Raw genomic sequence first — 26,271 nt, forward strand, 5'->3', positions numbered from 1 at the left:
TGGGTACTTAATACCCTGTTTTATACTTTTGATTGTAAAACCAATAAAACCAATAAAAACTAAAATTAAAAAAAGAAACCCTAAAGCTTCATGTCAATATAGCTGAGCCATGACATTTTAGCTGTATTCATTACATCTTTGCGAAACATGGGGTGACGTCTTTGCTCTCTTACATCCTTCAGGATGTACCTCAATCAAGACTTACCTCTCAAATGTATGTCTAGGGGCGATTCTTGAGCAAAGTACCCCTTGGTACAACACTTTAGAGGCGTAACTGAGTATTTACAAGTATTAAGGACATCTAAATATTGTAAACAATGTGTAAAATGGTCAAGAAGGAAATTAAGAAAATTTGATGACAAAATATAGGCCACTACAGGTGTCCACAAATACTGCCTTTCAATACCAGACAATAGTTGGGACATGCTATAATAGAAACAATGTCCAACATTTGAAGAGAATGTCCACTTTTAAAAACCTTTTCAAAAAATGAATTGTGAATTAATCAGATCTCATAATGAGCATAATGTGCACTTGTGATCGACTATCATATTCAGATCTGTGGAGATTATTTTCCAGTACCCATGTGAAAATGTATTATTATCTATCATACCAGGCTTGGTTGCCTTAGCAAAGAAAGTATTAGGCAAACACTTTCTTACAGCAGCTCACAGTTTTATATCACTGGAGCTTTTCTGTAAGACTGATTGTTGCAAAATATGCTTCTCAACCAGATAATGCAAAGCTCATCTTGAATATGCAGTTTAGTTTTGGTCACCAATCCTCAGGAAAGATATTGCTGAATTAGACATAGTTCAGCGAAGGACAACACAATTAATAAGGGTGATAGAGGACATCAGCTATGTGAATCGATTACATAGGTTATATTTATTCACTCTAGAGAAGGGGCGCTTAAGAGGGGATATAATTACGATGTATTTATTTATTACAGGTATTTCATATAGCACAACACACTCAATGCTTTATATATACAGTATTTATTGTATATTAACATCTGCCCCTCCCCTCAAGGAGCTTACAGTCAAATGTCTCTAACTCATATTCATACATACACATACTAGAGCAATTTGAACAGGAGCCAGTTAATCAGCATGTCTTTGCAGTGTTGGGGAAACAGGAGTACCTGGAAGAAACCCACTTAGGCACATTGAGAACATGCAAACTCCAAGCAGATTACAAATATATCAAAGGTGACTCCAGTAATTGTGATCAACTGTTTACTGTAAGGTATGTGAAGAGGATATGTGGCCACATCTTGAGGTTAGAAGAAAATAAAATTAACCTTAGATTATGGAAAGGGTTCTTTACAGTTATAGCCGTAAAAATGTGGAATTGTCTCCCCAGGAAGTGATACTAGCTAAGAGTGTTGAAGCAGATTTGACAGGGTTACAGGAATTGTTGTAGAATAAAGTTCACATGAATATTCACGCTCATAGATTGAACTGGATGGACCTGTGCCTTTTTTTCAACTTAAAAGAGAAGATTGGTATTTAAAAAAAAAAAAAACACCTAGGTGGATGTAGCATCGATCCGATGCTGCATCTGTCCCCTGCCAGCTTTTCAGTGAGAACTGAGCGATCAAACCCTCGCTCAGTTCCCCCCTCCACTCTGAGCAGAGAGCCCTAAGTGTCAGTCAGCAGCTCTCTACTCTCCCCTCCAGTGCTCACTGGAGCGCTGGACTGTGGGGGGGGGGGGGGGTGGGAGAGGCTGAACACTGAAAGGCTAAGCCAGGTGCTGGTCCAGGGTACTGGGTGGATCCAGACCATATGGTTGGGACCTCTGCCGAGCCTGGACTGGCTGAGTGACATCAACCGACAGCTAACTAAAGCGAACTGCATTCCTGTGATCCATAGAAGTATGGCCAAAAAAGGTTTGGCCATACCTCTCCTTTAGTAAACTATGTAAATAAAGACTTTGGCCACATTTTAACCTGTTTAAACTACTTTGAATTAAGTTCATGCCTCCCAGGTGGTTGCTGGTCTTGAATTTTTATAGAATACATTATTACACTTGTACACCTATACACCTACCATCCCCCACTCTTTTTTCTGTCCACTGTGCTAGTTTTTTTCTTATTTACTCTTCATTTTTTTCAACACTGTCATAATGCATACATTTTTTTTTTTTATCAAATAACTTTTTATTCTTTCAAAGAGTGCATTACACGTCATGCATTACTACGTCACAGTAAAACAATAGGAAAATAAATGAGTAGGCTTTAGGGACCTCCCACCCAATGGCCCGTCCCCAGGGGGCCCCCCGGGGCCGGCACATACCAGACCAGGGGGGGCCCCCCGCGAACATCCGGGCCGACCCTGAAGATTAAAGAATGGCGTTGCCCACCATAGGGTCCAGTAGGGTAGCCCTATACTTAGATATAAACATCTACAAACAGTGTTAACCACTCATTACAAGCGTCATCCTCAAAGTAGCATTCTAGAGGAGCAACAAGGCACGTGAAAGCACAAGCCAGGCAGAATAGAGGAAAGAGAGGCAAACAAAAAGAAATAGGAAATCCAAGCGGTAGGGAGAGAAGAAAAGCGAGAACAGAGACGGGGAGGATAGGAGATAGGAAGGGTAAGGAAAGAGAGAGAAAGCATAGCAAAGGAGGAAAAGAAAAGAAAAGGGGGGGAGGAGGATGTGGGGGGGAGGGGTAGGGGAAGGAAGTAGGGGCAATCACCGTGTGTGGTCCCTGCGGCTGTTTCACATCTGGTCCTCCCGGGAGTTCCATGGGCTCCAGACCACATCATGGGCCTCGAGCCGGTCCTGTATCCTGGCGGTCATCCTCTCCATCAACTCCACGTCCTTGATTCTAGCATGGAGTGCACCGATAGCGGGGGCAGCACCTTTTTCCAATGTAGGGCTATTAGACATCTCGCCGCTGTCAGAATATGTCGTGACAATTTCTTGCGGGACTTCGTCAGCTTAGGGAAGGGGAAGCCCAACAAGAAGGTTTTAGGATCCAGGACCACTCGCCGATCCAAGAGATCAGACAAGAGGCGCCGGACCCCCTCCCAGAAGGGAACTATAAGGGGGCACTGCCAGAAAATGTGGAACAGCGTACCCTTATGGGTCATGCACCGCCAGCATCTGTCGGAGGTGGTGGGGTAAATGGTGTGAAGAACGTCCAGGGTCATGTACCAGAAAAATAAAATTTTGTACGCGTTCTCCCTGTAGAGCGTGCATATAGAGCTTTTTGAAGTCTGGGACCATATCGTCTGCCATTGCTCCTCTGTAATCTCCTCACCAACTGTTCCGCCCACTTGAGCATATAAGCATGTTTGCCTATTGGAGCTAAAGGGGGGGCATTAAGTATTTTATATATAACTGATATCAATCCCCTTTGGGCCGCGCCCTCTAGGATTACGGTCTCAAAAGCGGAGGGTGGGGAGAAGCGCAGGTCAGAGGATATGGTCTGGGCGTAATGTCGTATCTGCAGATAGCTGTAGAAGCTCTGTCTCGGGAGGTCGAATTTGGACTGAAGATCAGCATAGGACAGCAATCTCCGCGATCTGGGGTCCACTAAGGTCCCCAGATGAAAGAGATTCCGGGATGACCATGGATGGGACATCGCATACGTCAGGCTATCTGGCATCTTAGGGTGGTACAGGAAGGACGTCAGGAGCGATTTGTCTGAAGACAAGACATATGTCTTAGATAGCTTGCGCCATAGGCCCTGTAAGTGGGACATAGATCCCAGCAATTGGGTCCGGAGAACCAGTGCTGCTGCACTCCATAGCATACTATTAGGGTGAACTGGAGCCAACCAAAGCTTCTCGATTTCCGTCCATCTGTTGTACGACCTCTGGGTGAACCAGGAGGTGACTGCATGGAGCTGGGCCGCCTGGTAATACTTTACGAGGTCCGGAAACGCCAGACCCCCGTCTGAGCGAGAGGCTGTCATTACCGAGCGGGGGATTCTGTGACGTTTGTAGTTCCATACGAAATCCAGCAGGTCCGCTTGTAATTTTCTCAGGTGGTGATATGGTACGGGAATAGGAAGGGTCTGGAAAAGGTAGAGGAGTTTCGGGAGAATCGTCATTTTCACCGAAGCTATCCTACCAAAGAGGGAGATCTGGTGCTTCCGCCATTGGGAGAGTAATTGCCTAATAGCGCCATACAGGGGCGGGAAGTTTGCCTGATACAGAGAGTCGAAGGTCGGGGTGATATGTATCCCCAAGTATTTCAAGGAGGTGGTTTTCCAGTGGTATGGAAAAGTGGCTTGGAGATGTTCAACCTCCAGGGGCAGTATATTTACCGGGAGGGCTTCCGATTTTGATGCATTAATTTTATAACCCGATAGGGCGCTGTAGCGATCCAACTCCTTATGTAAATTAGGCAGGGATATCCTGGGCTGGGTCAAGGTGAGGATAACATCGTCCGCGAACAATGATACCTTAAATTCCCTGTCCCGAACCGGGACGCCCCTGATATCCAGATTCCGCCGAATGGACACCGCCAGGGGTTCTACACAAATAGCAAATGATAAGGGCGATAGGGGACATCCCTGGCGCGTGCCATTGGAGACCGAAAATGTCGAGGAGGTAGCGAAGGGGGTCTTAACTTGGGAGGACAGGTTGGAGTAAAGGTGCCGTATAGCCTGCAGGAACGGTCCCCTCATCCCCATGTGCTGTAACGTGGCGAACAGGAAGGGCCACCCCAATCTATCAAATGCTTTTTCCGCATCCAGACTCAGAAGCAAGGACGGGATGCCCCCCCTATTCGCCACGTCGACTAAGTCTATGACCTTCCTGGTGTTGTCGCCAGCTTGACGGAGAGGGACGAATCCCACCTGATCTTTATGAATGAGGGAAGGGAGGACCATATTGAGCCGGAGGGAAAGAAGTTTCGTAAAGATCTTCAGATCCGCGTTCAGGAGTGCAATGGGCTTATAATTGGCACAGAGGATAGGGTCCTTATCGGGCTTGGGTATCAGGGTGAGGAAGGAGCGTTGCATATCGGGAAGGACCGGGGTATTCAACAGAAACGCATTGAACAATCTGCCCATGTATGGGAGCAGTAGGGGCAGGAACGTTTTATAATATTCGTAGGGTAGGCCGTCTGGACCCGGGGATTTATGAGCCGGTAGCGACTTGATGGTCAATTCTATTTCCTCCTCCGTAATGGGCCTATTCAGGGAGGCTAGATCCTGGTCTCGGATGTGGGGGATCCCGCTGTCCGTCAAGTATTGGTGCATGCGTTGGGAGAGCTCCGCCGACAGGGGGGCACTGGGTATGTCGCCGCAGTTGTACAGCTCCTCATAGAAGTTCGCAAACATGTCTACTATCTCCTTAGGGTGAGAAACGACAGTGTTGGTTTTAGTTTTAATCTGGTGCGGGGCGGACAGGAGGGTTTTATCTTTAAGTTTCCTCGCCAAGAGTGAGTGTGCCTTGTTGCCCCTGTCGTAATACGTCTGCCTAATCCGCAAAATGGTCTTTTCTACCCGGCGAAGCGCCAGGTCCTTAAGCGCCATGCGAGGCCTAGTGATCTTCCGGAGGAGTCGCAGCGACGGAGAGGCCTGCATAACCCTTTCTAACTGCCCAAGCTCCCTTTCCGTTTGCAATTTAGCGGCCTCGGCATCTTTCTTCAAGGCAGAAGAAAGGGCCATGCACTTTCCATGGATGACCGCCTTGTGGGCCTCCCACAAAGTGGGGAGAGCAACGTCCGGGGTTGCATTTTCAGCGAAGTAGTATTTCAAGTAGGGATGAGCTTCGTGTTCGAGTCGAACGTACGTTCGACTCGAACATTGGCTGTTCGTCCGTTCGGCGAAATCCAAACATTTTGGTCCGTTCGCGTCAAATTCGTGTGGCGCTCACGGCCCACAATGCACTGCGATGGCGCAGTGCATTGCTGGCTCATGATTGGCCAAGCATGCACTGTGACCCCGCATGCTTGGCCAATCGCAGCGCCAGCAGCGAGGAGAGCCATGATTGGCCACAGGCAGGATGCCTGTGGCCAATCATAGCTCAGGCTGTGTAGTGCACGCCCCACACTATATAAGGCCCCCATCGCGGCGGCCTCGTGTAGTGTGTTGGCGTCTGAAGCAGTGGGTGTTCTGTGTACCTTCAACACAGTACACACCGATTGTTTTCGGACGATTTTCTATCTTGCTGTTGTGTAGTGGTTATTGTCTGTGTGCCCTGACCGCAGTATACACCGCTATATTCACCTCACCTATATAGCTAGTGATCTATCTTTTATAATAGAGCTTGCAGTCAGTAGTGTTAGGAGATAGCGCGTGCTGTCTGCGTGCTCTGTACCCAGTACATACCGCTATATCCACCTACATAGCTGTTCTCTATTTGAGCCCACTTGCCATCTGCAGGAGTTATTGGAAGTTGTGTGTGCCTCCAGCACAGCACAGTATACATCTGTATATACCCCTTTATCTCTGGTGTTCTCTGGTTATTGTCTGCGTGCCCTGACTGCAGTATACACCGCTATATTCACCTCACCTATATAGCTAGTGATCTATCTTTAATAATAGAGCTTGCAGTCAGTAGTGTTAGGAGATAGTGCGTGCTGTCTGCGTGCTCTGTACCCAGTACATACCGCTATATCCACCTACATAGCTGTTCTCTATTTGAGCCCACTTGCCATCTGCAGGAGTTATTGGAAGTTGTGTGTGCCTCCAGCACAGCACAGTATACATCTGTATATACCCCTTTATCTCTGGTGTTCTATAATAAAGGCATCTGCAGGAGTTAGTGGGTGTTGTGTGCCTCCAGCACAATATAAACTACCCAACTGCTGTTTTACCCAACTCCCTTCAGGCCATTACCATGTCTGGAAGGCCAGCAAGGAGAGGCAGACAGGCGCGAGCCGATAAAAGAGGGCAAGCAGGCTCTGTGTCTAGAGACAACAGTGCTGGTCGTGGACGCGGTGCATTGTCATCAGCACGTGGTCATGGGACATGCTTGTCCTTCTTTTCGGCAGCTGGACATGTTGAACCGCAACATGCCAACGACTTGGTAGAGTGGATGACCAAGCCCTCTTCATCCTCCTCATCCTCATCCTCTCTCACCCAGTCTCAGGGTAGTAGCAAAGCAGCTGCCAACGCATCGTCTTCCCTCCTCTCAATGTCATCATCAGTGACTCCTTCCCTAGACCCACCACGTCCTCCTGAGGAGTCTCCTGAACTCTTTGAGCACAGTGTTGGGTACATGCTCCAGGAGGATGCCCAGTGTTTTGTGGGCTCTGATGATGACACTCAGCTAGAGGAAGGCAGTAGCGTGAGCGCAGAGAGAGGGGATGCTCAAGAAGGACAGCAATCTGGCAGTCATGTTCCACAAGCTGCAGCATACTGCCAGGTTTGCTACAGCGATGAAGAGGGAGGGGATGATGAGGGCACTGACTCCATGTGGGTGCCTGGAAGGAGGGAGGAGGAGGAGGAGGAGGAGGCACATGTCCAACGAGGCAGGATGCCCTCCGGGGGCCAGCTTAGGGGCAGCATACCGACTGAATCACACCGCAGAGCTCCGCCTGTGCAGAGCGCTGCCTCTGCGCGTTATTATAAAAGTTCTTTGGTGTGGGCCTTTTTTGAGACGAGTGCATCAGATCGCACCGCTGCTATTTACAACATATGTCTCAAGCGTATCTCACGTGGCCAAAACATCAGCCGCTTGGGCACCACATGCTTGACCAGACATATGTTGACCTGCCATGCAGCTCGTTGGCAAGCGTACCTCAAAGACCCACACCAAAGAACAAAGCGGACCTCTCCTTGCTCCTCATCAGCTGGCATCTCCAACCCCACTAGACCTTCAGTCCTCTCTGAAACCTGCTCTGAGAGGAATGAAGGTGTAGAATTAGGTGTGTCACAGCCAAGTGCTTCCGGGAACTCTGCTAGCGGTACACCCACGTCCGATTATAGCAGGCAAATGTCCCTGCCCCAGCTGCTGGACCGGCGGAAGAAGTTCACTCCCAGCCATCCACAGGCCCAGCGGTTGAATGCTAGCTTGGCTAAATTGTTAGCACTTCAACTGCTGCCTTTTCAGTTGGTAGACTCGGCCCCCTTCCGTGAGTTTGTACAATGTGCAGTTCCTCAGTGGCAGGTCCCCAAACGCCACTTTTTCTCACGGAAGGCGATTCCGGCTCTCTACCGGCATGTGGAAGGCAATGTCCTTGCCTCGCTGGACAGGGCGGTCAGCGGTAAGGTGCATATTACCGCTGACTCATGGTCCAGCAGGCATGGACAGGGACGTTACCTGTCTTTCACGGCCCATTGGGTCACTCTTCTGGCAGCTGGAAAGGATGCAGGACAAGGTGCAGTAGTGTTGGAGGTTGTTCCGCCACCACGCCTCCAAAATGCTACTATTGGTTGTGACACACCTCTCTCCTCCACCCCCTCCTCTTCTTCTTCCTCCATGGCCTCTTCCAGTGCTCTGTCCTCAGAACCAGCGGTGCTCCGTAGGCGTTCCAGGGGCTACGCAAGTACGCAGGCAAAACGATGCCATGCCGTGCTTGCGCTGGTTTGTTTGGGGGACAGGAGCCACACTGGGGCGGATGTTTTGTCAGCTCTGCAGGGGCAGGCCGAGAGGTGGTTGACGCCATGCCAGCTTAAGCCAGGAATGGTGGTTTGCGACAATGGCACCAACCTCCTCTCCGCCCTCCGACAGGGACAACTGACCCATGTGCCCTGTGTAGCTCACGTCCTTAACCTGGTGGTGCAGCGGTTCTTGGGCAGGTACCCCGGCTTACAGGATGTCCTGAAGCAGGCCAGGAAAGTCTGTGTGCCGATCATTTAATGCCTGTGCTCGGCTGGCTGAGCTCCAAAAGGAGTTGAACCTGCCCAACAACCGCCTTATATGTGACATGCCCACCAGATGGAACTCAACATTGGCCATGCTGCAGCGGCTGCATACGCAGCAGAGGGCCATCAATGAGTACCTGTGCGACTACGACACCAGGACAGGGTCAGGGGAGCTCGGTTTTTTCTCACCACGCCAGTGGGGCATGATCAGGGATGCATGCACTGTCCTGTCACCGTTTGAGGAGGCCACAAGGATGGTGAGCAGTGACAGTGCATGCATCAGTGACACTGTACCTCTTGTCCACCTCTTGGAGCATACGCTGCGTGGAATAATTGACAGGGCACTTGAGGCAAAACAGAGGCAGGAAGAGGAGGACTTCCTTGCCTCTCAAGGCCCCCTTTATCCAGACAGTGTTCCTGCTGTGCCACCCATCACACAGGAAGAGGATGAGGAGGAGGAAGAGGAGGAGGAGGATAATTGTATCAGCATGGAGGTGGAGGCTGGCACTCAGCATCAGCATCAGCAGCAGCAGCAGTCTTGTAGGGATGATTTACAGTCCCAAGAAACACGTGGACTTGTACGTGGCTGGGAGGAGGTAGCTGCGGATCATGTTGTCCTTAGTGACCCAGAGGACTCCGGATCGAATGCCTCAGCTAACCTACGCTGCATGGCCTCCCTGATCCTGCAAAGCCTGCGGAAGGATCCTCGTATTCTTCGGATCAAGGAGAGGGACCATTACTGGCTGGCCACTCTCCTTGATCCACGGTACAAGGGTAAGGTTGCCGACCTTATCTTGCCATCGCAGAGGGAGCAGAGGATGAGACATCTCCGGGAGGCCTTGCAGAAAGGTCTGTGCAACGCGTTTCCAGAGACTGGGAGGTTACAAACTCCTGGTCCTGGACAACGTGTTGCTGAGGCATCGGTCAGAAGGAGCGGTGGAGAAGGTGGCCGTCTGACTGATGCTTTCAGACAATTTTTTAGTCCGCAGCCCCAAGGTATGATCGGTTCCAGCACCCATCGCCAGCGTCTGATTTACATGGTGCAGGTAGTGATGGCCGAACGGTTCGCCCGGCGGTCGTTTCGCGGCGAATTTCCGACATTCGCGGTCCGCACGTTCGAACGCCTTTTTCCGTCGTTCGCCGCGGCGGACTTACGTGTTTAATGTATACAAGAACTTTAACCTTTGGTGACACGTTTATCATGTGATACAGGACAGCCAATTGAGACATGACAGCACATGGACACTTGTACATTCCCCCTAACCTATAAATACACCCGATCCGGTGGCCATTTTACATTCTTTCTTCTGTTAAGATAGGGACAGGTTCCTGTGTGGAGTAGGGAGAGATAAACCACTAGCTATTTGGTACACAAAAGTTCTTTTCAGGACTGGTATAGGTGTTAGGTGTTGATAGGTTTGCTGTGCTGCTGATTCTTGCAGCAGCCTGAGTGTCTTTTGTTAGTTTAGAGAAAGGGAAAGGACGGTGTATGCTACAGGGACAGCCAGATTAGTCTTTCATCATCATCATCATCATCATCATCATTAGCTGTTACTATCAAGGTCCACAAAAGAGCTGTTCCAGTAACCACTAATCGTTCTCTTTTTTTGCCAATTTGTATAGGGACAGGAAGGAAGCAGTGTTGTCAGGCAGTGAGGGTAATTTTAAAGACTTGCTGTTATTATTAGTTCCACAAAGGTTCTTTTCAGGACTGGTATCAGTGGTACAGTAATAGGCTTGTACATGTATAATATTCTTTCTTCCAAATATAGAAAGGATATTATACTTGACTGCTGCCCTTCTGCTGCAGTCTGCTAAACATTCACAACTCACTTGTTCCACAAAAGTTCTTATAAGGACTGGTAACTTGGTATAGGGTGCTACGGTACATAGGCTTGAGTGCGGTACAGTCTGCTGTTCTGTAAGGACCGCTATCGGTCCACAATAGATAGGGTTGACGTGCACCACTGCTGACCGCTGCCCTATACTGCAGCAGTCCTTCAGCGGTATAGGGACTGACGTACAGTCTGCTAATCACTAACACACAACCTGCTTGTTCCACAAAAGTTCTTATAAGGACTGGTAACTTGGTATAGGGTGCTACGGTACATAGGCTTGAGTGCGATACAGTCTGCTGTTCTGTAAGGACCGCTATCGGTCCACAATAGATAGGGTTGACGTGCACCACTGCTGACCGCTGCCCTATACTGCAGCAGTCCTTCAGCGGTATAGGGACTGACGTACAGTCTGCTAAACACTAATACACAACCTGCTTGGTCCACAAAAGTTCTTATAAGGACTGGTAACTTGGTATAGGGTGCTACGGTACATAGGCTTGAGTGCGGTACAGTCTGCTGTTCTGTAAGGACCGCTATCGGTCCACAATAGATAGGGTTGACGTGCACCACTGCTGACCGCTGCCCTATACTGCAGCAGTCCTTCAGCGGTATAGGGACTGACGTACAGTCTGCTAAACACTAATACACAACCTGCTTGGTCCACAAAAGTTCTTATAAGGACTGGTAACTTGGTATAGGGTGCTACGGTACATAGGCTTGAGTGCGGTACAGTCTGCTGTTCTGTAAGGACCGCTATCGGTCCACAATAGATAGGGTTGACGTGCACCACTGCTGACCGCTCACCTATACTGCAGCAGTCCTTCAGCGGTATAGGGACTGACGTACAGTCTGCTAATCACTAACACACAACCTGCTTGTTCCACAAAAGTTCTTATAAGGACTGGTAACTTGGTATAGGGTGCTACGGTACATAGGCTTGAGTGCGGTACAGTCTGCTGTTCTGTAAGGACCGCTATCGGTCCACAATAGATAGGGTTGACGTGCACCACTGCTGACCGCTGCCCTATACTGCAGCAGTCCTTCAGCGGTATAGGGACTGACGTACAGTCTGCTAATCACTAACACACAACCTGCTTGTTCCACAAAAGTTCTTATAAGGACTGGTAACTTGGTATAGGGTGCTACGGTACATAGGCTTGAGTGCGGTACAGTCTGCTGTTCTGTAAGGACCGCTATCGGTCCACAATAGATAGGGTTGACGTGCACCACTGCTGACCGCTGCCCTATACTGCAGCAGTCCTTCAGCGGTATAGGGACTGACGTACAGTCTGCTAAACACTAATACACAACCTGCTTGGTCCACAAAAGTTCTTATAAGGACTGGTAACTTGGTATAGGGTGCTACGGTACATAGGCTTGAGTGCGGTACAGTCTGCTGTTCTGTAAGGACCGCTATCGGTCCACAATAGATAGGGTTGACGTGCACCACTGCTGACCGCTCACCTATACTGCAGCAGTCCTTCAGCGGTATAGGGACTGACGTACAGTCTGCTAATCACTAACACACAACCTGCTTGTTCCACAAAAGTTCTTATAAGGACTGGTAACTTGGTATAGGGTGCTACGGTACATAGGCTTGAGTGCGGTACAGTCTGCTGTTCTGTAAGGACCGCTATCGGTCCACAATAGATAGGGTTGACGTGCACCACTGCTGACCGCTGCCCTATACTGCAGCAGTCCTTCAGCGGTATAGGGACTGACGTACAGTCTGCTAAACACTAATACACAACCTGCTTGGTCCACAAAAGTTCTTATAAGGACTGGTAACTTGGTATAGGGTGCTACGGTACATAGGCTTGAGTGCGGTACAGTCTGCTGTTCTGTAAGGACCGCTATCGGTCCACAATAGATAGGGTTGACGTGCACCACTGCTGACCGCTCACCTATACTGCAGCAGTCCTTCAGCGGTATAGGGACTGACGTACAGTCTGCTAATCACTAACACACAACCTGCTTGTTCCACAAAAGTTCTTATAAGGACTGGTAACTTGGTATAGGGTGCTACGGTACATAGGCTTGAGTGCGGTACAGTCTGCTGTTCTGTAAGGACCGCTATCGGTCCACAATAGATAGGGTTGACGTGCACCACTGCTGACCGCTGCCCTATACTGCAGCAGTCCTTCAGCGGTATAGGGACTGACGTACAGTCTGCTAATCACTAACACACAACCTGCTTGTTCCACAAAAGTTCTTATAAGGACTGGTAACTTGGTATAGGGTGCTACGGTACATAGGCTTGAGTGCGGTACAGTCTGCTGTTCTGTAAGGACCGCTATCGGTCCACAATAGATAGGGTTGACGTGCACCACTGCTGACCGCTGCCCTATACTGCAGCAGTCCTTCAGCGGTATAGGGACTGACGTACAGTCTGCTAAACACTAATACACAACCTGCTTGGTCCACAAAAGTTCTTATAAGGACTGGTAACTTGGTATAGGGTGCTACGGTACATAGGCTTGAGTGCGGTACAGTCTGCTGTTCTGTAAGGACCGCTATCGGTCCACAATAGATAGGGTTGACGTGCACCACTGCTGACCGCTCACCTATACTGCAGCAGTCCTTCAGCGGTATAGGGACTGACGTACAGTCTGCTAATCACTAACACACAACCTGCTTGTTCCACAAAAGTTCTTATAAGGACTGGTAACTTGGTATAGGGTGCTACGGTACATAGGCTTGAGTGCGGTACAGTCTGCTGTTCTGTAAGGACCGCTATCGGTCCACAATAGATAGGGTTGACGTGCACCACTGCTGACCGCTGCCCTATACTGCAGCAGTCCTTCAGCGGTATAGGGACTGACGTACAGTCTGCTAAACACTAATACACAACCTGCTTGGTCCACAAAAGTTCTTATAAGGACTGGTAACTTGGTATAGGGTGCTACGGTACATAGGCTTGAGTGCGGTACAGTCTGCTGTTCTGTAAGGACCGCTATCGGTCCACAATAGATAGGGTTGACGTGCACCACTGCTGACCGCTCACCTATACTGCAGCAGTCCTTCAGCGGTATAGGGACTGACGTACAGTCTGCTAATCACTAACACACAACCTGCTTGTTCCACAAAAGTTCTTATAAGGACTGGTAACTTGGTATAGGGTGCTACGGTACATAGGCTTGAGTGCGGTACAGTCTGCTGTTCTGTAAGGACCGCTATCGGTCCACAATAGATAGGGTTGACGTGCACCACTGCTGACCGCTGCCCTATACTGCAGCAGTCCTTCAGCGGTATAGGGACTGACGTACAGTCTGCTAAACACTAATACACAACCTGCTTGGTCCACAAAAGTTCTTATAAGGACTGGTAACTTGGTATAGGGTGCTACGGTACATAGGCTTGAGTGCGGTACAGTCTGCTGTTCTGTAAGGACCGCTATAGGTCCACAATAGATAGGGTTGACGTGCACCACTGCTGACCGCTCACCTATACTGCAGCAGTCCTTCAGCGGTATAGGGACTAAGAGTTTTGTCACAGGGTCATTTAAAAAATGACATGCAGAGGAAGAGGCAGGCCCTTCCGCAGGGGTGGTAGGGGTAGGGCAGGAGCAACAGGCTTGAGCCAAAGTGGGAAGTTGCAGAAGGTGCGTTCAATTACTTTAAAGGATGCACCAGACTTGGTTGAGTGGCTCGCTCAGCCTTACTCTTCTGCACCCTCCTCATCCTCTCGATCTGCACCCTCTTCTTCACTCTCTGCTATGTGCACCCCCAAAGACACTACCACCAACAACACGACCACCACCACCACCACCACATACCTTCCGCTTGAGTCACTGGAATTATTTTCCGATCCATATCAAGAGGACATTTCTGATGCGCAGCCACTCTTGGTATTGGATCAGGAAGAGGAGGTAGCAACAAGCGCTACTCAGCAGTCTGACGCCAGTACCCAGATCAGCCCAAGGAGGAGGTTGGTCCCCGGTGTTGCTGCCTACTCCGAGATCTCTACTTATAGCGGTGGGGAAGGTGACGTTGATGATGACGTGTCTAGTGATGTCACGTGGGTGCCCACAAGAGAGGAAGAGGAGGGGAGTTCAGAGGGAGATATGGACCAGCAGATAGGGAGGAGAAGCAGCAATGACTTACATTGCACAGCAGGGACAAAGCAGACTGCAAATGTATCAGGAGCGAGTCATCGACCATGTACGGTCACATCTGGCGCTCCCAGGACACCGGCACATGGCTCCGCAGTGTGGGCTTTTTTTAACGTGTCCGCTGCTGACAATAGCGTTGCCATCTGCAATCTTTGCAGTCAACGCGTTAGTCGCGGTAAGCCCAATACTCACCTAGGGACGACCGCCTTAAGAAGGCACATGAGCAGCCATCACCGAGCCCAGTGGGAGCAACGGAACACACAAAGCCACACTGCAGGCTCTCACCGTCCAGCCTCGTCTTCTACTTCTCCTTCTCCTCTCTCCTCACAATTGTCCTCCACTCCACCTTCCATCACGCCAAGCTCACATTTTTCTGCAAAAAGGCAGGCTTCCGTGGGCCTAATGTTTGAGCGTAAAAAAATGATGATGCCGGATAACCCTCTTGCCCAACGGTTGGCGGCTGGCTTGTCAGAACTCATAGCCCGCCAACTACTGCCATATAAACTGGTGGACTCGGAGGCCTTTCGCAAATTTGTGGCCATTGGAACACCACAATGGAAGGTCCCAGGAAGGAAGTATTTCTCAGAGAAGGGCATCCCAGAGCTATATGGCCATGTTCAGCGGCAAGTGAATGTATCTCTGGCACACAGTGTCGGTGCCAAGATACATCTGACCACAGACACGTGGTCTAGCAAACACGGGCAGGGAAGGTATATCAGTTTTACTGCCCACTGGGTGAACCTTCTGACGGCCGTCAAGCATGTAACCCGTGGCACCCGTGTAGATTTGGTTTTACCGCCACGGATTGCATGCAGGCCTGACTCTTCTTCTCCTCCTCCTACTCCATCCTCCTCCCTCTCCTCCTCAGCTGCCTCCTCCTTTTCCGCTGCTAGCGTCTCTTCCACTGCACCGCCCAAGCTCCCCAGAACCTATTCCACATGCCAGGTGAGACGTTGCCATGCCGTGCTGCGTCTGTTGTGCCTGGAAGCAAAGAGCCACACTGGCCCGGCACTCCTTTCAGCTTTGCGTTCACAGGCAGATGAGTGGCTAACACCGCTCAATTTGACAGTTGGTAAAGTGGTGTGTGACAACGGTGCCAATCTGCTTAGCGCATTGAAACAGGGCAAAATCACGCACGTGCCGTGCATGGCACACGTCTTAAACTTGGTCGTGCAGCGATTCCTTGTCAAATACCCTGGGGTCCAGGACATCTTGCGGCAGGCAAGGAAAATCTCGGCCCATTTCAGAAGATCTTACACGGCCATGGCTCGCCTTGCTGACATTCAGCGGCGACACCATCTGCCGGTCAGACGTCTTATTTGCGATTGCCCGACGCGATGGAACTCAACCTTCTATATGCTTGATAGGCTGCTCCAGCAGAAACGTGCAGTTAACGTCTACCTGTATGAACTCTGCGAAAGAAACGGTTCTGGGGAGCTGGGTTTTTTTTCACCGCGCCAGTGGCTGCTCATGCGCGACACATGCAGACTTCTGCGGCCATTTGAGGAGATCACCAAACTGGTCAGTCGCAGCCATGGCACCATCAGTGACATGGTACCTTATGCCTTCTTTCTGGAGCGTGCATTGCGTCGTGTCATTGATCAGGCTGTGGAGGAGCAGGAGCGGGAAGATGAGGAAGTCGCAATGCTGGATGAATTCCCAGGGGGGGCTACTCTATCTGAGACAAGTCAACAACAGGAGTCTGATGAGGAGTCAGAGGAGGATGGTGCCGGGGCGGATGAGCAGGAGCAAGAAGAGCATGCTTTAAACCTTTCTGGGATCCCTGTTGTGCGAGGATGGGGAGAGGAGAATGAAGAGGACGACATTATCCTGGATGATGAGCAGGAGCCAGGCCACCACACCGCTTCCACTTTAGTGCAAATGGGGGCCTTCATGCTCCAGTGTTTTAATAGGGACCCCCGTATAAAAAGCATGAGGGTCAAGGACCAGTACTGGGTGGCAACGTACTTAGACCCCCGGTACAAACACAAAATGGCGGAAATGTTACCGCCGTCGCAGAGGGCTGTCAGAATGCAGCACTTCCAGGCCTTGCTTCGAGAAATGCTGCATTCTGCTTTTGCGTGCGCTGGCAGAGGAGCAATTCCCACTCCCAGAGAAGGATTTGCGGGTACCAATCCAACAGCGCCTGCAAGAAGAGGCCGGTTTGAAGATGTGTTGGTGACTTCGGATATGAGGTCATTCTTTCAGCCGACCCATCGACAGGTGTCATCCGGATCCAGCATCAGGGAACGCCTAGACCGTCAGGTGTCCGACTACATTGGGTTAACGGCCGATGTGGACGCTCTGAGGAGTGATGAACCCCTAGACTACTGGGTGGGCAGGCTTGACCTCTGGCCAGAGCTTGCCCAATTTGCAATCGAACTGTTGGCTTGCCCCTCATCCAGTGTCCTGTCCGAAAGGACGTTCAGCGCAGCAGGGGGGATTGTGACCGATAAGCGTACTCGCCTAGCTCACCACAGTGTTAACTACCTCACATTTCTAAAAATGAATGAGGCATGGATCTCGGAGGAATTCAACACATGTGACCAGTAGACCATGTATATGTCTATAAACTATTTTTTTAATCAAGCACACAGACCTTCTTAATTCATTTGGCTCACTTCCTTGACCCAAAAAAGCACACCGTACTATATGCCCCTACCCTCCTCTTTGAAGAGGTTGAGCGGTGTCATATTTCTACTGGGGCTGCTTATGATATCCCTGTGCTGTGCTGACTTCCTCCTGGGGGTTCTTATTATGAAGGGATCACACTATCCCTGTGCTGTGCTGACTTCCTCCTGGGGGTTCTTATTATGAGGGGATCACACCATCCCTGTGCTGTGCTGACTTCCTCCTGGGGCTGCTTACGGTGCTGCTGTCAGTGCTGTATGTCACGGTGCTGCTGTCAGCGCTGTATGTCACGGTGCTGCTGTCAGCGCTGTATGTCACGGTGCTGCTGTCAGCGCTGTATGTCACGGTGCTGCTGTCAGCGCTGTATGTCACGGTGCTGCTGTCAGCGCTGTATGTCACGGTGCTGCTGTCAGCGCTGTATGTCACGGTGCTGCTGTCAGCGCTGTATGTCACGGTGCTGCTGTCAGCGCTGTATGTCACGGTGCTGCTGTCAGCGCTGTATGTCACGGTGCTGCTGTCAGCGCTGTATGTCACGGTGCTGCTGTCAGTGCTCTGTATTACGGTGCTGCTGTCAGATGCCTCTATCACGGTGCATGTGTCATTCCGGTATGTCACGCTGCTGGTGATCATCTCCTGCACCCTCTTCTTTGCCTACCCTGGTCCCTGACCTTCCCTCTCCTCCATTGCCTTCATTAGCTCCATAGTCCTGAATTGTTAGAACAATTTCCCAAATAAAATAAAAATGCTTGTAGTTATCGATCCCAAATTCACCTCATACATGTATTATGTCATTGTCCAGATGGTGGGACTACGTTTTACCCCCTAATAATTACCACGTGGCCGCAAATTCGACATGAAGGTTTGCAAAGTTCGCCTCCCATTGAAGTCAATGGGGCCCGCGGCGAACGGTCGGTTTCGCGAACGTTTGGGTCCGTTCGCATTTCGCGTTCGCGAAACGTCCCGTCGGAAGTTCGTCCATCACTAGGTGCAGGAATACCTAAGGGCAAGGTCAGACTTGGACACCTTTCCCACCGAAAATCCTCTGGCTTTCTGGGTCTTGAGGATGGATCACTGGCCAGAGCTTGCACAGTATGCAATTGAGCTACTGGCCTGTCCTGCATCCAGCGTTCTTTCGGAACGCACCTTCAGTGCTGCTGGTGGCTTTGTTACCGATCACAGGGTGCGCCTGTCCACCGAATCAGTTGATCGACTGACCTTCATCAAGATGAATCAGTCTTGGATCACCCACAGCTACCAAGCACCTGAAGCTGATGTAACCGAATAATTTTTTTTGAAATACCACATCCCTTCAAGACTGCCTATGCTGATGCTGAGTGACTGTCCTGTTATGTTGATTGTCTATCCTCTTCCTCCTCCACTGATATGTTGGAAGAACATTTCTGGTTCTGGTTGATGCCATCAGCCCAATTTTTCTGCCCCTGTTTAACAGGGGCGTTTAAGTACAATTTGTGATGCAATGCTTTGCAGCAGGGCTAATTCCTGCAATAAAACTAGAGTATATGGCAGAGGTTGCAGTGTGGTGGCACCAGCACCAGTGCCTAAGGCCCAATTTTTCTGCCCCTGTTTAACAGGGGCGTTTAAGTACAATTTTTGATGCAATGCTTTGCAGCAGGGCTAATTCCTGCAATAAAACTAGAGTATATGGAAGAGGTTGCAGTGTGGTGGCACCAGCAGCAGTGCCTAAGGCCAAATTTTTCTGCCCCTGTTTAACAGGGACATGTAATTACAATTCTTGATATAATATTTCACAGGAGGGCCCCTTCCTGTGCCCACCCAGAGTAACGGTGAGGACTTATAGTGTTGTGGCACCAGCACCACAACCACCAAAGGTACATTTTTCTACCACTGTTCAACAATGGCATGTAATTACAATTCTTGATATAATCGTTCACAGCAGGGCGCTCCAGCGCCCACCAAGAGTCACTTTGAGGGCTTACAATGTTGTGGCAAAACCAACACCTTGTTCCGCCATTTCTGCAGAGCATATAGGGCAGGCCCCTACTTTCAAACATCCAACTTACAAACATCTCCTACTTGCAAACGGAAGGAGACAACAGCAAGTGAGATGAAAAAAGATGGACGACAAAACAAATTATACAGGGGTGATAACCCTTCCCTTAAAAGCTTAAAAATAGTTTTTTTGACTGGAGCTACACTTTAAAAATGTACCAGTTGAAAATAACAAACAGATTCAACTTAACACAACAAACCTACACAGTCCCTGTCTTGTTTGCACCGCCTGTATACTGCTGTTCTGAGTATATAGGGCCTGGGGGCCACACGCATTTCCTTTTTTTAATATGGGTACAGGGTTCCCCTTAATATGCGTACAAGACCCAAATAGGCTGGTAATGGGCAGGGAGGGCTACCCATGCCATTTTTCTCAATGATTTTCAACCATATTGCAGGAACCAGATATAACATTAAAACCGCAAGCAGTTTTAAATGGTGTTTTTTCCGTTTAATGTCATTTTGTGCAGGGACTGTTCTAAACACGGGAAAGACGTGGCACTTCACAGGCATACTACAGACACCCCCCCCAGGCACCATATTTAAAGGAATATTTCACTTTTTTTTTTCACTTTAATCGTCATTAAAATCAGTGCTCCCGCCAAAACGGCCATTTTTAAAAACATTTTAGGCATTGACCCATGTCCCCTGGGGCAGGAGCCAGGTCCCCAAACCCTTTCTAGGACAGTATCTTGCATATTAGCCGTTAAAATTAGCACTTTTCATTTCGAACGTTCGAGTCCCATAGACTTCAATGGGGTTCTAACGTTCGTTCGAATTTGGGGTCCGTTCGAAAGTTCTGGTGCGAACCGAACCGGGGGGTGTTCGGCTCATCCCTAATTTCAAGGTTGAGACCAGTTCCGCCTGTGATGGGGAATGTTGCAGGAGAAAGGTGTTAAGTTTCCAATTGTAGGGTCTAACTGCAGGGACTTCTAGATCCAGTGTTAGTAGGATCGGTGCGTGATCCGACCACGAGATCGGTAGGATATGGGCCCGCCGGGCCACTCTCAGCGTGGTATTGTTGGTAAAAAAGTAGTCTATGCAGGAGTGCAACTGGTGCGGGGCCGAGTAGTACGTGTACTGCCGGTCCGCCGGGTGAAAGGCCCGCCAGACATCAAAGAGAGCGTGTCTGCGGGTCAATTGGCGAAATAGTTTCGAGACCCTAAGTGCTTTAGCGGAGGGGGCCGGGTCGTCGTCGCCAAGCGGTCCGCAGTAGCGGAGTGGGCCAGATTAAAATCACCCCCCACCACTAAGTAACCATGATCCGTCTTGAACAAGCGTGACAGGAGTTTGGAAAGAAAGCTATGCTGGCGGACATTCGGGGCGTACAGGGTACACAGGGTGATCGGCTGGGATCTCCACTTGCCCTTGAGAATCAGGAAGCCTCCCCCGGGATCACCGTAGTGATCGAGGTAGGTGAAAAGGGGCTCCATGACGTATCAGGATGGCCACGCCGGCCTTCTTGTGAGGTCCCGAGGATAGGTAAGCTAAAAGAAAATATCTAGAGGCAAAAGCAAAGGACCCCCCCTTATCAAAATGTGTCTCCTGGACAAGGACAATATCCGCTCCTGACTGCCTGAATTCCCTCAGTGCCAGATGCCGTTTCCCATTAGAGTTTAGTCCATGGACATTTAGGGATAAAATCTTAGCCATCAGTCATGTCAGGGGCGGGAGGATGTAAGCAGGGTCTTACCCAGATTCCACCATTCAGGACGACCGCCAGGAGCCAGGAGCTTGCTTGTTCCGGAGAAAGGACTCGAGAGGGAATTCCACGATGCCCACCGACCCCGACACGATGGGATGACAGGGAGGGGAAGGGGAGAGGAAGAAGCAGAGAAAGAGAGAAAAAGAAGAGGTTAGAACCACAAACAAAAGCGCACATATCAAATAAACAACTGTTGTACATTATAAAATTGAACCATAGGAGACCATGAACAGGCAAATCGCTCAGGTCTGAACGGATTCCCAGGGGGCCACCAGAACCCGTGGGCCGGGCCTAGCGGCCGCATGGGAGTCCAGCTCCCCCCGTCAAGAGGTGCAAATAAAGCAGATGGTGAGAGGTGGGGGGGAGCTTAGGAAATGCCCTTGCGATGTTAATCGCCAGACATTTCCTAAGATCCCGGATGCAACACCAATGCATCCGGGTAGGAGGGGGGTGACACAGAGACAGGGGAAAACCCACGTTCTCAGTCTCCCAATTGTACCAGCCTTAAGAAAAACAAAACAAAACGTTAGCAAGAAGGCACTTGAAGGGGGAAAAAAGACGGGAACTCTTGGGGCAGAAGTAGAGGGCAAGTTCGGAGCGTCCGGACATCAGTCCACCGGCCAACCAACAAACAAATTGGGCCGTGATCCCTTGCGCCCCAAGGGCCTACGGGATCAAAAAAGGAAAAAAAGGTATGCAAAAATTGCCGCTATGCAGAACTTCAGCCATTTCCTTGTCGGGCCGATTTCTTAGGTGCCTCCTGGTTGCGAGGGCGTTGACGGGAGGGGACCTTCTGCCACAGGGTTGGAGCGGGTGGCTGGGCAGCCACAAGATCCCATTCCGGCAGCTGGGGAGGTTGGACTCCCAGGTCCTCACAGACGGTGCGTAGATCTTCTGGGCACCGCAAGGTTGCCTTCTTGCCTTGATGCTTAGCTGTAAGAGCGAACGGATATCCCCAGCGGTATGGAATGTGAGCGTCCTGCAAGGTGCGGAGCAGCGGTTGAAGGAGTCTACGCTTCTGCAGTGTAAGCCAGGATAGGTCTGGGAAGAGCTGCACTTGGATGTTGCGAAAGGTCACCACCCGGGCCAGGCGGGCCTGTCTCATTATGTCCTCCTTAATGTGGAACGAAGTTATTCTACAGATGACATCCCTGGGGTTGGAAGTCGCGCTTTTGGAGTGCAAGGCCCTGTGTGCTCTGTCCATTTCAATAAACTTGGAGGGGGGTTCCCCAAGAAGGCCATTAAATATTTCCTGCAGGATAATTTGGAGATCTTCCGGCCCGTCCGCCTCTGGAATCCCTCTCACTCTTATGTTATGCCGACGCCCCCTGTTATCCAGGTCCTCCACATGACGCTGCATGTCCCTCAGGAGCATGCGATGATCGGCCCCTTGTGCTTGGGTCCTGTGGATCGCTATTTTGGTCTCCTGTATCTCCTCTTCGGCCATCTCCACCCGGTCCGCTAGATGCTTGAGACCGGAGTGTAACATTTGTATTTCTGATCTACAGGTTGATTTAACATCCTCGATCAATTGCTTAAAATCCTCCTTAGTGGGGATTGCTTGTAGGTATTGCTGCCACTGCGGATGCAGGGGCGGCGGGGGGGGCCCTCCAGGGTCACCTCCGGCCGAATGCAAAAGGGACGGTAGTGGAGGTCCGTGGGGTCCATAATCTGTCTCCCGTGGAGCTAGGGGAGGCCCGGTGGGTGAGTCCCACACCCCGTGCCAGGGAGGCGGTGGATCCGGGTGAGTTGGGCGGCTCTGTCTCTCCTCCCGATGCAGGGCTAGTCCCGCCCTAAGTGCGGCAGGAACCGGGGAGCCACTCTGGCGTCGCTGTGGGCTAGGGGCCCATGATGAGGACAGTCTCTGGGACTTGGGTGGTGGAAACCGGGCTCCCGGGCTCAGTCGGGGCTCCGCCACTCCCCCATGTCCCCACTGAGGCCAGGGTAACGGTTTTCCTGGGGGGGGGGCTGGGAAGTCATTGTCCTCTAGGGAGGGAGGGGACCCCAGTGAACTAGCGGGGAGGAGGGGGTCCGATGTCGCCCGGAGCAACCTAGGGAGGGCCATCGTGCATTGTGTGTCCGTTGGGGGGGAGGGGATCCGTGCCCCAAGTACCCCGGGCTCTGACGATGCGGCCACTTGCCACCCCCCAAGCATCCCCATTGTCCTGCTCCCAGTCGAGTACATTGCGCGGGGGGACCTCCGGCCCCACTGCGGTGGGCTCTGGTCCCTCAGAACCGTGCGCTGCTCCGACTTCCGTGGGGGGCTAGATGCACGTGCGTCTGGAGTGAGGGGCAGCGTAGTAGGCCTCGGGCCTAAGCGGGCGGCCTGATGCGGGGGCGGGAGCGGGGTGTCACTTACCGCACCGGAGGTCCGATCGGCAGCGCTGGATGGGAGAGGCGTCCCGTCCTCCTCGGTGCCCGCGAGGCGGCCGCTCCTCTCACTAGAGGCCGGGGATGAGGCCTGTAGCGTCTCCTCCATCGCGGCCGGCGCCATCTTGGAAGGCCCTCCGGCCGGAGTATCCGGCGGCGAAAAGTATGCCCGGAGGCCGGCCATGGGCCCCAGGGGGGCGGCGGAGGGTCCCCTGGCAGCAGTAGAGCGGGTGGCCCTCGATCTGCCCATCGGATGGCGGTGGATTGTCCCCCTATGTGCCGCTGGAGCTAGGCTGGTGGGAGAGCGAGCTCAGCAAGTGTCCATGCGGGTCCACTTCCGGTCACGCCCCCACCAATTCATTTTAATGGCCTCAATGCATACATTTTTTAAATACGTTCTTGCATCTTGTTCATTAGCATCAGTAATAAGCTAATCAATTTGATCTGAACTAGGTAATTTTGCAGGAAGAAGAATTATGTGAACTTTTGACAGTTTTCTTTAATTGGCATTGCCATTTTTGCCACTGCATACAGTTTTGGTACATACAGTGGGTTCTTTGTGATAGTCTCTTCTTCCTCCAGCCTATGCAGCAACTAATCAGTAAGGGTTGTGTCATGAGGATGCATCATTTTCTATGTGCATTGGATTAGGTTACAAGTCAGAGTCTGCTCTAGAGTTGCCACCGCATCCCTTTAAACCCGAACACATATGAATTAATTGAACAGGTTCTCGGGCTAATTTAATGCAGATATGGCACCAAGTGAGTTTAATTACCACCTTAATCAGCCACAGAACCTGTGTAATCAATATGTATTTGGGTTTAAAGGGATGAGGTGGCAACTAAGTCTGCTCTGGGATGCATTGCTGCACTGTAGGGGCAAAGCGTATATGGGGTGTCTGCTTTCACTCCTAATGGTCATCCTTAGCAGCAGCATTGCTTTGCTCACAGCAGAAAGCCATCACATTTTATTTCAGACCCTCAGTCTCTAGCACAGGGTTAAAAAGTAACAGTACAGCGCATAGATAAATAATATAAGTGAATAATAAAGTGACACTCTATTAGTGCATCTTAAAACAAAAGTCCATAGATACAAAGAAAAATAAGTAGAGTTGTCAAGGAAAAGATCCGCTTGTGCAGTGTGCCTTCAATCGACAAAACAAGTGATGATGTGATTCCTTCACCAATAAGCAAGATGGACTCTCACCTCAAAATATGGACCCCTGATTTAACAGACAGGTCAGAAAACGCATGTTCCCATCATGGGTAATTCACAGCATTCAGTAGATATAGCGGTAGTGCTCAAAGATTGAATCCTTTTCAGTATCCTCAAGTTAATATGATTCCATATAAAAACATAAAGAACAAAATCTAGTGCTCTCCGTTTAAACAAATTTATTTTAAAACAGAAGTAAAAGAGATACACTCACATTCTGGTGCACTGATCTCCAGTGCTGAGTGCTGGGCATGAAAACAAACATAACACGGCGTCCATGCATGGATCAGTATAGCAGCCTGCGGATGACGTCACGGCTTAGGTCACGAGATCCGTACGCATTGCGTCCCCGAAAGTAGGCGGGACTTCATCAGCGGCGACGGCGTGACGTCGGACAGCCGCTTTTAAGCTGGTATACTGATAATGAGCCAATGAGAAAGAAGATAGTGCGCAAGGCAGTTTCACAGAGACAACACACATCAAGCGTGACTCCGGAAGCCAAATTAACACTTAATCAATTACCGGAAAGAGAGGAAACATTATAAAAACTAATAAAACTAATAACATAGAGGGGTGCATATGAATTGAACCACATCCGTAGCAACATACATACGTTACACAACCCATTGCCATCAAATGGAGCATATTAGATAACAAGAAAAAATTCCTAATAACCATAAAAAAGCAGTATTATAGCGCCGATGAGGGGACACATAAGTGTCTCTCAGCCCATCATTGCACCCCTGCAGAACATAAGATAAAACCACAAAGCCGCCGACGCCATCAGCAAGCAACACTGATCCATGCATGGATAAAACAAGCACAGGGTTTGCTGGGCTGGCTAGTGCCCCACACAGATGTTGGCAGGTGACAGGCAGGGAAAATGTTAGTGTCTCCTAGTAACAGAATCAGTGCAAGCAAAAACCGAATGTGGAAAGAAGCTTAAGTGAATAAAGGAACATTATATGCTCAGCCTTTTGCTTTCAATCCCAGGGAAGAAAAAAAAAACTGACTGCACTGTATGTGCCAGCAGGCGTCAGTATGTCAGAACAAAGCTACCATATCTTTTTTTTCTCTTTGCATACACACAGTCAACACATTTATAGTGCTCTTTCACTTTTTACACTACGCTGACTATAAAAATAAAAATAAAATAGAAACGTGCATGTAAAGGCTTTAAAGGTTTGGCCAACATTTAAGTTTATTTTTTTTTTGGTTAAAAAAAACAGTGTTACGGAAACAAAGCCACTCTAGTCCTTTTGTAAATGCCGTATGAACAAAAACATCATTGCCATTTTTCATATTTTATTGAGTATTGGTGGAAAAAATTAATTTGTATTGCAAATTTGTGAAATACATTAAAAATCCTATATTCTTTTACATTACTGTTGTGGACTGAGACATGCCTATTTGTTTTGTGTTAAAAGTTGCTATTTGAAAAGTTCAGTGTAATAAAAACAAACTTTACCTATTTTACATGTAATTATTGTCATGCCCACATTGTCAGTATTTATTGTTAGCCTACATATTTAGGCATAATATACATATAGCCGTAATTATGATTTAACAGTTCCCATTATTTTCACCTAAAAAGAAG

This window comes from Lithobates pipiens, unplaced genomic scaffold (assembly GCF_037356315.1).
Source record: "Lithobates pipiens isolate NorthernLeopardFrog02 unplaced genomic scaffold, aLitPip1_a1.2 Scaffold_22, whole genome shotgun sequence".
NCBI classification, from domain to species: Eukaryota; Metazoa; Chordata; class Amphibia; order Anura; family Ranidae; genus Lithobates; species Lithobates pipiens.